Source organism: Myotis yumanensis, unplaced genomic scaffold (genome assembly GCF_028538775.1).
Source record: "Myotis yumanensis isolate MYYU_CA2020_CCGP unplaced genomic scaffold, mMyoYum1.0.hap1 SCAF_7, whole genome shotgun sequence".
NCBI lineage: Eukaryota > Metazoa > Chordata > Mammalia > Chiroptera > Vespertilionidae > Myotis > Myotis yumanensis.
The window spans coordinates 25,266,150-25,278,573 of record NW_027223758.1 but is presented as its reverse complement, the minus strand read 5'-3'; positions in this window follow the sequence as shown (position 1 = coordinate 25,278,573).

Genomic DNA, 12,424 nt, shown 5'->3' with positions numbered 1-12,424 from the left:
CATACTTCGTACTCATACTTTAGACAAAATTTCCAGATGTCATAAAAATATATATGATAGAGAATGACTAGATATTATATGTGAATTTTCCTTAAGGCAAGTATGTGTGGGGCAAGAGAGAAGGGTGAATTTAAGAGACCCACCATAAAACCTTAAAAGTGTCTTTTGGGCCTGGGGCCTGATCATACTTGGAAATGAGTTATGTCAGGGTTCCACCAGAGACATAGAACCAGTAGGATGGATGGATAGATAGATGATAGATAGATAGATAGATAGATAGATAGATAGATAGATAGATAGATAGATATAAAGAGATTTTTTTGCAAGGAGTTAACTTACATGATTATGGGGGCTGGTAGGACAAGCCATCAGGAAGGACAGGGTAAAAACTGTTAGACAAGAGATGTCCCTGCAGTTTACAAGTGGGATTTCTTCTTCCTCAGGGAAACCTCAGTTCTGTTCTTAAGGCCTTTTAACTGACCCCCTCTACCCCCCGATTATTAAGGATAATCTCCTTTACATAAAGTTAACTAATTGTAGTTGCATGTACATAATTCCTTCACAGCAACACCTACAGCTAATATCTGGGTTCTATGGCCCAGCCCAGCCATAGGCAAACTACGGCCCACGGGCCGGATCCGGCCCATTTGAAATGAATAAAACTAAAAAAAAAAAAAGACCGTACCCTTTTATGTAATGATGTTTACTTTGAATTTATATTAGTTCACACAAACACTCCATCCATGCTTTTGTTCTGGCCCTCCGGTCCAGTTTAAGAACCCATTGTGGCCCTCAAGTCAAAAAGTTTGCCCACCCCTGGCCCAGCCCAACTGAGACATAAAACTGGCCACAGCTAGAGGTGTACTACTGAGTAAAAAGCTAGCTCACCCACACCAAGAGGTACAACGAGTGCTGGGGAAGGCCTCCAAAAATATCCACAAAAAGCCCACTGACAGCAAGAGTCCACTTTAGACTCTGTCTTACCAGAGGGCACACCTTTAGGATACAACTCTGGCAGCCGTATACATGAAAACCCTTTTCTTTAAACCCCTCCCTCATTTGTCACTCATGGAGGCCTTTAAGGCAGCTAGTGAGTCCAGGAGAAGGCTGGGTGAGTGAGTAAATAAGCTAATCATGCCCATCTTCTCCTGAGGCAGGCTTGAACTGGGGTTGCTTATATATTTTATAATATGGAGCCTGGAAATTAGCTATTAGAACTCAATTTTGTTTGTTTTTTGAGGTTTTTTTGGTCTGTTTATTTTTTCATTTTAACTTAATGTCAGATTTACAGAAAAATTGCAAGATTTTTACAAAGAAACCCTGCATATTCTTTACCCAGATTACCAAAATATTAACCATCCACTTTCTCTCTTTATGTCTCTGCATATACATATGTGTATGTGTAACTTTTTTTTCTGAACTATTTGTCAGTTGAAGACCTGTACACTTGCAGCATGTTTTTCCATAAAACAAGAACATTCTTTCACATAACTATATTACAATTGTCAATTAGGAAACCAATATTTGAATTAATTACATATTTAATCCACAGATCTTATTCAGATTTTGCTATATGTCCCAATAATATTCTATGGAGCAGAAGAAAATCCAAGATCATGGGCTGCATTCAGTTGTCACATCTCTTTGACCTCTGATGTAGCTTGAAACAGTCTGTCCATCTGTCTTTGTTTTTAATGACATTGGAATATTAAAAGAATTCAGGCCGATTATTTTGTAAAATGTCCCTCAATTTTGATTGTCTCATATTTGCTCAAGAATAGATTCAGGAGATGCATTTTAGGTAGGAACACCACAGGGCTTCTCAGTTCATCTTATAAGAGGCACCTGATGCTGATATGCGATGTAAACTTTGTAAACCTTAATCCCTTGGTTGAAGTGGTATCTACCTGATTTCTCCACTGTAAAGTTATTCTTTTTCCCTTTGTACTTACATGGATAGATTCTTTGAAATTACATAAATTTCGTTAGTCCCACAACTCTCACCACCTAATTTTAGCATTTATGGATAATTCCTGCCTGAAATAAGTGTTCTAGTGATGGTTGCTATGACATGATTTTCTAATTTGATCATTCTGCATTTCTCGGTTGAATTTCTACCATTGGGCAGAACTTCCTCTTCTTCCCTATTTATGTGTTTAAATCAGCATAGACTCGTGCATGCCATTTTTATTTAATGGGTTATAATCCTTTGCTCTCATTATTTATTTTTGATCCTCAAATTGTCCCAAATTTGGCCAGGGGGAGCCCCTTCAAGCTAGTTCCTGAGAATATGATATTTTGTTGCCTAAATTAATTAGGGGACTCCTGAAATTGAGGGAGAATGCCTGCCCATGGTTTCATTTAGTAACACACCAAAAAAAAAAAGAAAAAATGAATCTGCAACAGTATATTTTCAGAGGCTAGAACTTTCTGTTGTCACCCTAGTGAGTACTTTCTAAATGCCAGTTTTCTAGGTAGCAGGGTTCTTTGGTCACCTTCAGCTATTTGCAAACATAAACTGAGAGAAAGTGATAATGTCAAGTTGTATTAATTCTCTTTTCTCTGAGTTTAATACTAAACCCAACCAGAGCAAAGTCAAAGTTTTTTGGTGGCCCTATAAGGCCATCAGTGATATTCAAAAGTGGTCCGTAAACCAGCAGCATCAACATTACCTGGGTGCTTGGTCCCACCTCCTCAAAAAATTATACTCCAGCCCTAGCTGGTTTGGCTCAGTGGATAGAGCATCAGCCTGCGGACTGAAAGGTCCCAGGTTCGATTCTGGTCAAGGGCATGTACCTTGGTTGCGGGAACATCCCCAGTAGGGGGTGTGCAGGAGGCAGCTGATGGATGTTTCTCTCTCATCGGTGTTTCTAACTCTCTATCTCTCTCCCTTCCTCTCCGTAAAAAAATCAATAAAAAATATTTTTAAAAAATTATACTCCAGAATTCTACATAAGCATAAAGAGATTTTGTAGAGGAAATTTTTCTGCCATAAAAAGATAAATGGTGATGAAAGGAGACTTGACTTGGGATGGGGAACATACAATATACAGATAATATATCATAGACTTGTTATCTAAAACCTATGTAATTTTATTAGTTTCACCCAATACATTTTTAAAAATAAAAAAGCCAATCTGTCAAAGTTTCATTTTAAAAGTCATTATAAATAGTATATATATAGTAATCTCAGATTTGTAAATATGCCACACACATAAATAGTAATTTTTGGGGGGGCCTTAGAATTATGAATTGAGTTTTATTGTCTTGTTTGGTTTATCCATATTTTCTTTTTTACAGTGAACTTGTATTACTTTGTAATAAACAACAATTTAAAAAAATACAACCTGACCCAAAAGTCTAAAATACTAAAGTGATTTTATTAGTATTTGCCTCTTTCCCCACCCCCCCTTTATATATCTTGACTTAGTTAAGAGTCTCTCAGAAGGAGAGATGGGGCCAAGAATTCAAGAGCAAGGGATTTGTTGAGGAAATGCTCCCAGGGAGAACAGTGAGGAATAAAGGGTTGAAGCAAGACAGGGAAGTGAAAGAAACCAAACAAGGGCAAGCTTTCCTATGAAGACTCCGTGGGGAGCTGCAGAGCACAGGCAAAGGCACTGGGCGTCTGGATTCCTACATCAGTTAACAGCTACGAGCTATAGGGGTACTGGTAAGGCTATGCCAGTGCTCAAGGACAATCCAGTGAATTGAATTGGTGGGTCATCATCGTGGGAACTATTGGCTGGAAAGCATCCAGAAGCTGGCCGTAAGTGCATAGTATGGGAAAAGGGGAGCCAACAAGGTATTACAGAAATGTATATGCAGAGATAAACTTGAAAAGGAAATACTCTCCTCTAAACATGTCCTTATCTTTAAATGAACACTTTGGTGAATTGGTTAAGAGTGTGGTTTTTGCACTCAGCAGACCTGGATTTGAATCCTCACTCTGCCATTTACTAGCAGGATGTCCATGGATCAGCTACAAATTGTGTCTGAGTCTCAATTTCGTCGTCTATAGCAGTGGTTCTCAACCTGTGGGTCGCGACCCCTTTGGCAGTCAAAGGACCCTTTCACAGGGGTCGCCTAAGACCATCCGGCATATCAGATACTTACATTACGATTCATAATAGTAGCAACATTACAGTTATGAAGTAACAACGAAAATAATTTTATGGTTGGGTCACAACATGAGGAACTGTACTTAAAGGGCCAGAAGGTTGAGAACCACTGATCTATAGAGATAATAATATGCTCCTTAATAAGCTACTGTGAGACTGAAATGGAGTAATATCTGTAAGGCTTCTCGTTTGGTGCCTCCATATAGTTGGTGCTCAATAGTGATTTGTTTTTAACCTTCTATCAGCCTCATGTTGCAAGGTAAGGAGAAAAACAAAACAAAACAAAAAAAACACAGGGATGATGACCCAGAACCAGACAATTAGAAGAATGAAAGTTCCTTGAAGCAGATTCACTTTCAGACTATCAGGTGAAGTGATTTAAACAAGTAGACATGTTCTTTATCTAGTTTCTATAATCAGAAAAAAGAGTAGTACTCATTTGATATGGGAAAAGTTACTAACTCCAGTCACAGTGATTCTAGTGGATAGAAGACCAAATGTTTATTTTTATTTTCTCCAAAGCCCAACAATTTGTCCTAGAGTCTAAATAGTTAGGTAATTAAAACAGTGCCTCAGGTAGAGCTCCCCAAAAAACAGAGCCCTGGATAGGGGACTCTTATGTAAGTGCTTTATTGAGGGAGTGCGCCCAGGAGAAGTTTCTAAGGGCACAAGGGAAGCAGGATAAAAAAGGGAGAGGACTTGAAGAAGAGAAAGTTAGCCTCAGCCTGGTTCCATGGGAAGCTATAGAGAATGAAATGTGCCACAGAGATTGCCTGCCCAGAGGGCAGGGGCTGGCTGTCATTGGTCAGCCCCTTGTGGAGGCAGAAACCTCACAGAGGCAAGGTGGCTCCCATCAGCCTAAGGCAGTCCTTCTGAGCCAAAAGCAGCCACCAACCACAGCAGCTGAACAATGGAGGAGCCAGATGGTAAAGGGGATCTGGGTAGGGCACCAAGAGTATCTGCTACAAATGATATGCGTTTGGGTGCAAGGTTTGGGTACAAAGTTTTAGATAGTGACTTCTTGAAGATTATTCTATATAACAAGCTTTCTCTTTGAAAAATAACTTTTACAGACTTTCAAACTTGTCTAAAACACTCTTAAAGTATAAAGAATGAGCAAGAACAGCAATGAGGACTGACTCAGCAGCTACTTAAAAGGAGAAAGCAATTCACCAACCCCACTGGCAGTTTCAGTTTCTTCAAACTTGAGTCGAGTGTGGTATCAACCATTGAAAATTATAAACAAGACAGAACGATGCATTCAACCCCACACACAGGATAAGGTCATGTCTAATTGGTACAAATGAATCAACCCCAGTGCAATTAGTTTAGCAATTTTTATTGAATTCACAATTTAACAAATTCACTGTGTAGCTATGAAGTCTGCCTAAGAGAACCACTCAGCCTATAGTTTGTTTTTAAGGAGGGTGGCATGAAAAGAAAGAAGAGATTTCAGACGCCTCTACACACGAACATAAATTTGAAGTAAATAGTCCATTGAACTGTGTTGTTATTTTCTAAATATTGATAAAAGGCATATTTTTTTTTCCTGGAGTTGTGTTTAACAGTGGATCCTGGGGACATTTTACAAATGAAGGTAGATGGGGAGTTTGTTCAGGTCAAATAAGCTCATGCTAACATTTTTAGATCCTTAGATTATTGTTACATCATGAATTTTATTTGGGCAATAAGGAAGAACTGAATATTCTATCAATATTCTGAAACTCACTGGAGATTTTTTATCCCAGATCAATAGTTGAGCATTATGTGATATATGTTTTATTTGGGATTAATAATGATGGTCTTTCCCTTTTATCTTCAGTAAGTCAGTCTTTGGAGAGGCACTAACACACAAAAGATGATTTGATTTCCATAGATTTAATGACTTTTTTTTAACAAGATGATATGAAATATCCATCTATGTCTCTAAACTTGGGAGATGGTTATGTTTTTGTGATCAGGACATGCAGGGCCCAGTATGATGTTTCCCTCATAAAGAAGTTGGAAGAGAAATAAGTATTCCCTCACAAAAATTAAATAATTAAATAAACACAGACAATAAATGCAATGGCGTGGCTGACATCAGGACCAGATGCACTGAGCAAGGACTCCCTACCCTAGCGCCAATCAATCAGTAGAGACTACGACCCTGACCATGACCCTGACTCCACGTCACCATGACTAATGATTTTTCTCATATATAACCCATCCCCTGAAAGCCATCGGGGAGCCAGGTTTTTAGCATTAACTCACCTGTGTCTCTGAGTATGGACCACTTCCTAAAAATAAACCCTTTCTTCGCTGCAAACTCCTGTTCATGTCTTACTGGGCTTTGATGAGCCCAGGCGAATGGACCTCTTTTGTCGGGTAACACTGGAGTTTATTAGCTTTCCCTTTTGCCACTCACAGCATATCTATTTGTATGAGGCAAGCCTTCTCAATGGCTGCTTCTCATCTGTGTCCACCCGTTGAAGGGCTCCCTTACCCCACTGCTCTCCTATTTAAGCCTCAACTCCACCTCCGCACCCCCATATGCAAAAAAATTGTCAATCAGGCTGAAGAAGTGAAGGGATTGGAAATAAACAAGGCACAAGTAGTCTCAAATACTCGTTGCAAAGGACTTTGCAAGAGTTTTTCTTTTTTTGGAGGGTGTGGTGGGAGACAGAACTAACAGGATAAAAACAGTGTTCCTAGACAGAACATCAGCAGATAAATGTGTTCTGCAGCATTACAATTACCCGTGTGGTGCTCATTCCTAAATGTGCCACATGTTTTGTGATGTAAATGAGAGCACAGCCCTTACATTTTCCTGTGGGTCCTGGACTCAGAATCGCAGCAGCAGAAACTGGCTGACAACAAAATTCTTCCCATTGCTTAGTAAAGCCTTTGGCTTTTCTTCATTCGATATGTGTGAGCAGGAATGCACAAAAAAACAAGAACAGATGATATTGTCTAAGAATGTCTGAAAAATAATGTAAAATGTACTTATTGATTCAAGTGCAGCCATTGGTTTGGTGGTTTTCTATACCCTTTCTACCTACTGAAATCATCTGAAAGAGAGCAAACTGTTGTTTTAGACCTCTTTCTAAAAACCAATAGTCCAAAAAGGTTAACCTTTTTCAAGCTTTTGGACAAAAAAATTTTTAAAAAAATAAAATAAATAAATTACCAGAATAAAGAGGACAAATTTTTTTATTTTTATCTAACTTTTCTGATAGTTTTTGGTTTTCCCATCTCTGTTTTCTCATCCGTAGCATTGAGGTTGTTGGCAAAGCTTAAAAGAAGAGAAATATAAATTGACTGCCCTAGCAGGTTTGGCTCAGTGGGTAGAGCATTGGCCTGCAGACCAAAGGGTCCCAGATTCAAAACCGGTCAAGGGCATGTACCTTGGTTGCAGGCTCCTCCCTGGCCTGAGCCCTGGTTGGCTCAGGGCTCATTCAGGAGGCAACCAAACAATGTCTCTCTCTCACATTGATATTTCCCCCTGTCTTTTCCTCTGTCTTCCACTCTCTAAAACTCAGTAGAAAAATATCCCCGGATGAGGATTAAAAATAAAAAATTAATAAATTGACTAAAAGTCATTTATTCAGTCATTTGATTCAATAAATTTTAAGAATTTGCGAATTTTGCTGAACAAAACATAGTCACTGCAGACAGTAATTAAACAAAATATCATTATACATTGTGACTACTGTTATAATGGAAAAGTACTGGGTGAGGTTTTAGGTTGGGAGGCAGGGGTGATCTCTCTGAGGAAGCAGCCAATCTAAAGAATGAGTAGAAGCAGCAGCATTGAGGGAAGGATGGAAAAGCAATCTAGACACAAAGAAGCACCTGCAAAGGCTCTGAAGTGGGAAAGAGCCTGGGTTGGTGAATTGCTGGAAAAAGCCAGAGCGGCTTTAACAAAGATGGCGGTGAGGGGGAGAGAGCTGGGCATGTGGTTGAAAGGGAGGCTAGAGCTAGATTTTGAGAACCCTGCAGGGAAGAATAAAGAGTGGTGCCGGAAGCCAATTCCAGCATGTCATAATTTCAAGAGTTTCATCAAAAGGTTGATGGAACTTGGGGACTCAACAGGGTTGAGTCACACATGTAGTCACCTGTTGGGAATGGCTGATGGCATTTCCCCAAACCTGAACAGGATGCATTAAATTGATTGTTGGCTGCCAGACAGCTCAGGGCATCTTAATCTACATGTTATTGCCTCCTACTGGCCAAACATCTGAACAGCCATAGGCTAATGCCCCCATTCTGACAATGCTTGTGTAAACCCTTTGAAGTGTATATCTCTGCCTCACCTCAGGAAAAATTGTGTTAATAAAAAGCATGGGGTCCTGAGACGAGGAGACCTAAGAACTTAGAACTTAGATCTTAGCTCCTTTAGCTAAGCTCCTCTGACCCCCAAATGCCTTTCAAAATTATATTTCCTCTCTGGACTCTTATTTAATCTACGCACAGCCTTCTCCAGATTCCTGAACCCTTTGTAATGCTGGAACAAGAACCCCGGCAGAGTGGGAATCTTCAGGTTCCATCTTAGCTCTTTAATAGCATCCTACACTTAATAGCTATGTGGCTTGGCTGGCTGACCTCTCTCCAATTCTGTTTCCTTGTGTGTAACATAGGGACACACGATAGCAGTGACTAGTACTGTTTGCCAAGTATTTCCTGTTCCCACCACTCCTGGACACATGGAAGGATTGCACTCCTTGCCCTTGCCCCTGGTCGTTGGGTGGTGCCAGCTGACCAGTTTCCAACAATGAGTTGTGAGCAGCAGTGATGTTCCCCATTTCCAGGCCGGAGCTTTGCATTGGAGGTGGGAGAATCTCTGAGCTCCCCTTCCCCTTTGCTGCTAGCTACTCTGTCAGCCTGGGGGAATGTAACAGGGTCCAGAGCTGCCCATCAGTGAACAAGGTGGGTTGTAAACAACTGAGATTATGGGTTGTTGCCTATCCTGATTAATAGGTTTACTTCATAGGTTTGTGGTGAGGAGACAATGGAATAATATATACTAGGCAATTGCTCCCTTATCTGCCACACTATAAAGTGCTAAATACATTCATCTTTCAGGTAAGTGTTATTGGACTTCTGTGTTCAAGTAATAGCATTTGTATAGCTTTCAGGATTTCATTTTCATGCTTAAGATTGAATGATACAAGTTACCTTTAGAAGTATCTACTATGACATTTACTAATACATGAAAATTACTGATCATCAAGTTTGTAAATCATATTTTCAGATTGTGATAATTGACAATATGCAAGAACCTCTAAAAACATCACTTTGCTCACAAAAGTAAACTTTTAATGGCTAAAAATATACCTAATCTCCTTTTCAATAAATACCCATAAACAATGGATTTATTCAGCTCTTGCTACATGCAATTAAGAGAAACCTTTAGTGTTTGATAAATATTTAAATAGTGTTTAGTTTTAACCTGTAATAAATGCAAAGCATATAGCTTTAAAGAAGAAAATCAAATAATATTCTAAAATAATAATGGCTTCTTCCTTTTTATTGGTGCAATTTGTTCAAACATTTATACTCTACCTATAAATATGCACCTGTATAAGTTATGGCTAAGCCTATTTTTACTTTTTCATGGTAGATCTTTTGTTTAGTATGTGGATTCTTAATCTCCAGTGCATTATGTACTAAAGAATAATAGATTTGGCAACAGAAATAGAGTTACATTCCATTAAAAGCCAGCTCTATAACTCACAATTGGACTTAGGTTCTTCTCCCACCCCAAGGACACACTTACTTCCGAAAGTTCTAAATGAAGTTTCCAGTTGTACAATTTCCAGAGTCATATTTTCATCACTAAGGAAAAGATTCTATACATAGATTGTTTTCCATGAGTTCTCAAAATAAAACTAAAATAACTTGACAGTATGATTTGAATAAATTCAGTAATCTCGTAATAGGGGTGGTTTAATTATTTGACTAATCAAATTAATAAACATGTAATTTACTTAACTTTTATACTTATTTGAAATAAAAATATTCCTTATAAAAAGAATACATAATCATACAGGGGAAAAGTGACAAAAGAAAAAAGAAAAAAATCATTTATTTTTCCAACCGAGAGAAAAACATTGTTAATCACTTTACCCCCATCCTTTTGCTCTGCACATTTGCCATAAAGGTAAATGTAATACAAAATATAATATACTGGGGTTTTTTTCAAATATATTTTTATTGATTTCAGAGAGGAAGGGAGAGGGAGAAAGAAATAGAAACATCAATGATGAGAGAGAATCATTGATCGGCTGCTCCTTCACACCCCACACTAGGAATCAAGCCTGCAACCGGGCATGTGCTCAGACCGGGAATTGAACCCCTGGTTCAGAGGTTGACACTCAACCAGTGAGCCATGCCAGCTGGGCAATATATTGTGTGTGTGTGTGTTTTTAAACTTTATTCCTGATTATAACTACCACCTATGTGACTTCTTATAGAGAATTTTGAAAATATAAAAAGTAAGACCAAAACATAACCCAGGGAAAAACCATCAGAGATCACCATATTCTTATTTTAGTGCTTCCACTAAAAGCAACCATTACTTAGCTTCTTCAGAATTCACTCAAAAGAAGTCTTCTGTAGAACGGTCCTCAGTAGCATGCTTATATTTTCTAAAGTGCTCAATATTTATTCCCGTCTGAGTTGGAGCACCTGCATTCATCATGCATTTGCAACATGGGGCAGCTACAATGTTTTACATCCCAATGTTATAGATGTAAAAGATCCAGCTGTTCTTGCCAAGAGCTTCAGATATGGGGAGGATGTACTAGTAGACTAGAAAACCATAATAAGGAGTGATGAGTGCTAGCATTTGAGATAAGCTCAGGATGCAATGGAACTGGTAGGATGGAACACAAACGTATTCTGCTTGGGGATAAAAGAGTGCTGGAGAAGAACAAGCTTCCCGGAGGTGATGTAGTAGGGCCTCACTCTGAGGGACGGTGCAGCTAGAGACAGGGAAGTGGAGAATCAGCAGGGAACACACAGTTCCCAGGATTAAAGGTAACCCCACCTGGCTGGAGGATAGAAAGATCAGGACAAGAGAAGAGGAGGAAGAAGTTGGCACAGGCTTTGCATTCCACAATAAGGAGTCTGAGTTTTAAGCAAAAGGCAATGAGGCAGGTAAGCAACAGAGTGACTGAATCAGGTGTGTGTTTAAGAAAAAGCACTACTCCGGCTACAGGAGAGAAGAGAGACATGGCAAGGCTGAGACTGAGGGGAACAATAAGCCATGGCAGTTATGCAGATTGGACATGAAGAGGACCTGAGTGAAGGCAGTGGTGATAATGAACACTAGAGAGATCGAGGAGGTTTAGAATATTCCTTACCTACCACATGCCACTTAGAGATTGACCTTAAAAGCCTACCAAATTACTAAGAAAGTATCTCAAGACTCACCTCAATAATCTCCTTTCATTGAGGTTATACAAGGCAAGTAAGATTATATTTTGGATCCTACATTAAAGGGATCATCATATAAGACCTGAGTAAGAATTTGACACTATCCTCCAAGTCAGAAGACAGGGACCTGTGCTACATCACAAATGGGGAGCAGATGGCTCAGGTTGATTAACTCAAAGATCCTTCTAGGGCAATGGAACCACTGCAGAAGGATCAGAAAAACACTCCTTATGCCATGGTGATTTATCAGGGCTATAGGTTGAAAGGAGAATAAATCCCTTCTGAATGACATTATTACGAAACCATTGGCATTCATAGTAAGTCAATGAAACAGTTGCTCAACTAAATACACATTTGCTGGATAAACAAATATGTTGGGTAGAGGATGAGGACTTTATAGGTACCAGGGGGCATGGAGGTTCAATATTACTTGTTTTCTTTTCCCATTTGGGTTGCTAACATGGGTTATTTGTATAGTTCCCTTAATCAAGATGAGTGACACAAAAAGCTATCCAAATTTATATATATATATATATATATATATATATATATATATATATAGTATTGATTTTTTACAGAGAGGAAGGGAGAGGGATAGAGAGTTAGAAACATCGATGAGAGAGAAACATCGATCTGCTGCCTCCTGCACACCCGCCACTGGGGATGTGCCCGCAACCAAGGTACATGCCCTTGACCAGAATCGAACCTGGGACCCTTCAGTCTGCAGGCCGACGCTCCATCCACTGAGCCAAACCAGTTAGGGCCCAAATTATTTTTAGGAAAGCACTTATAACAGTCCATAATTTGGCTCCTGAGTACTTTTTTGTCTTTAACCATTGGAGCTTTATGAAATTGGTCTGAATAACCTTGTGAGGGAACCAGACGTT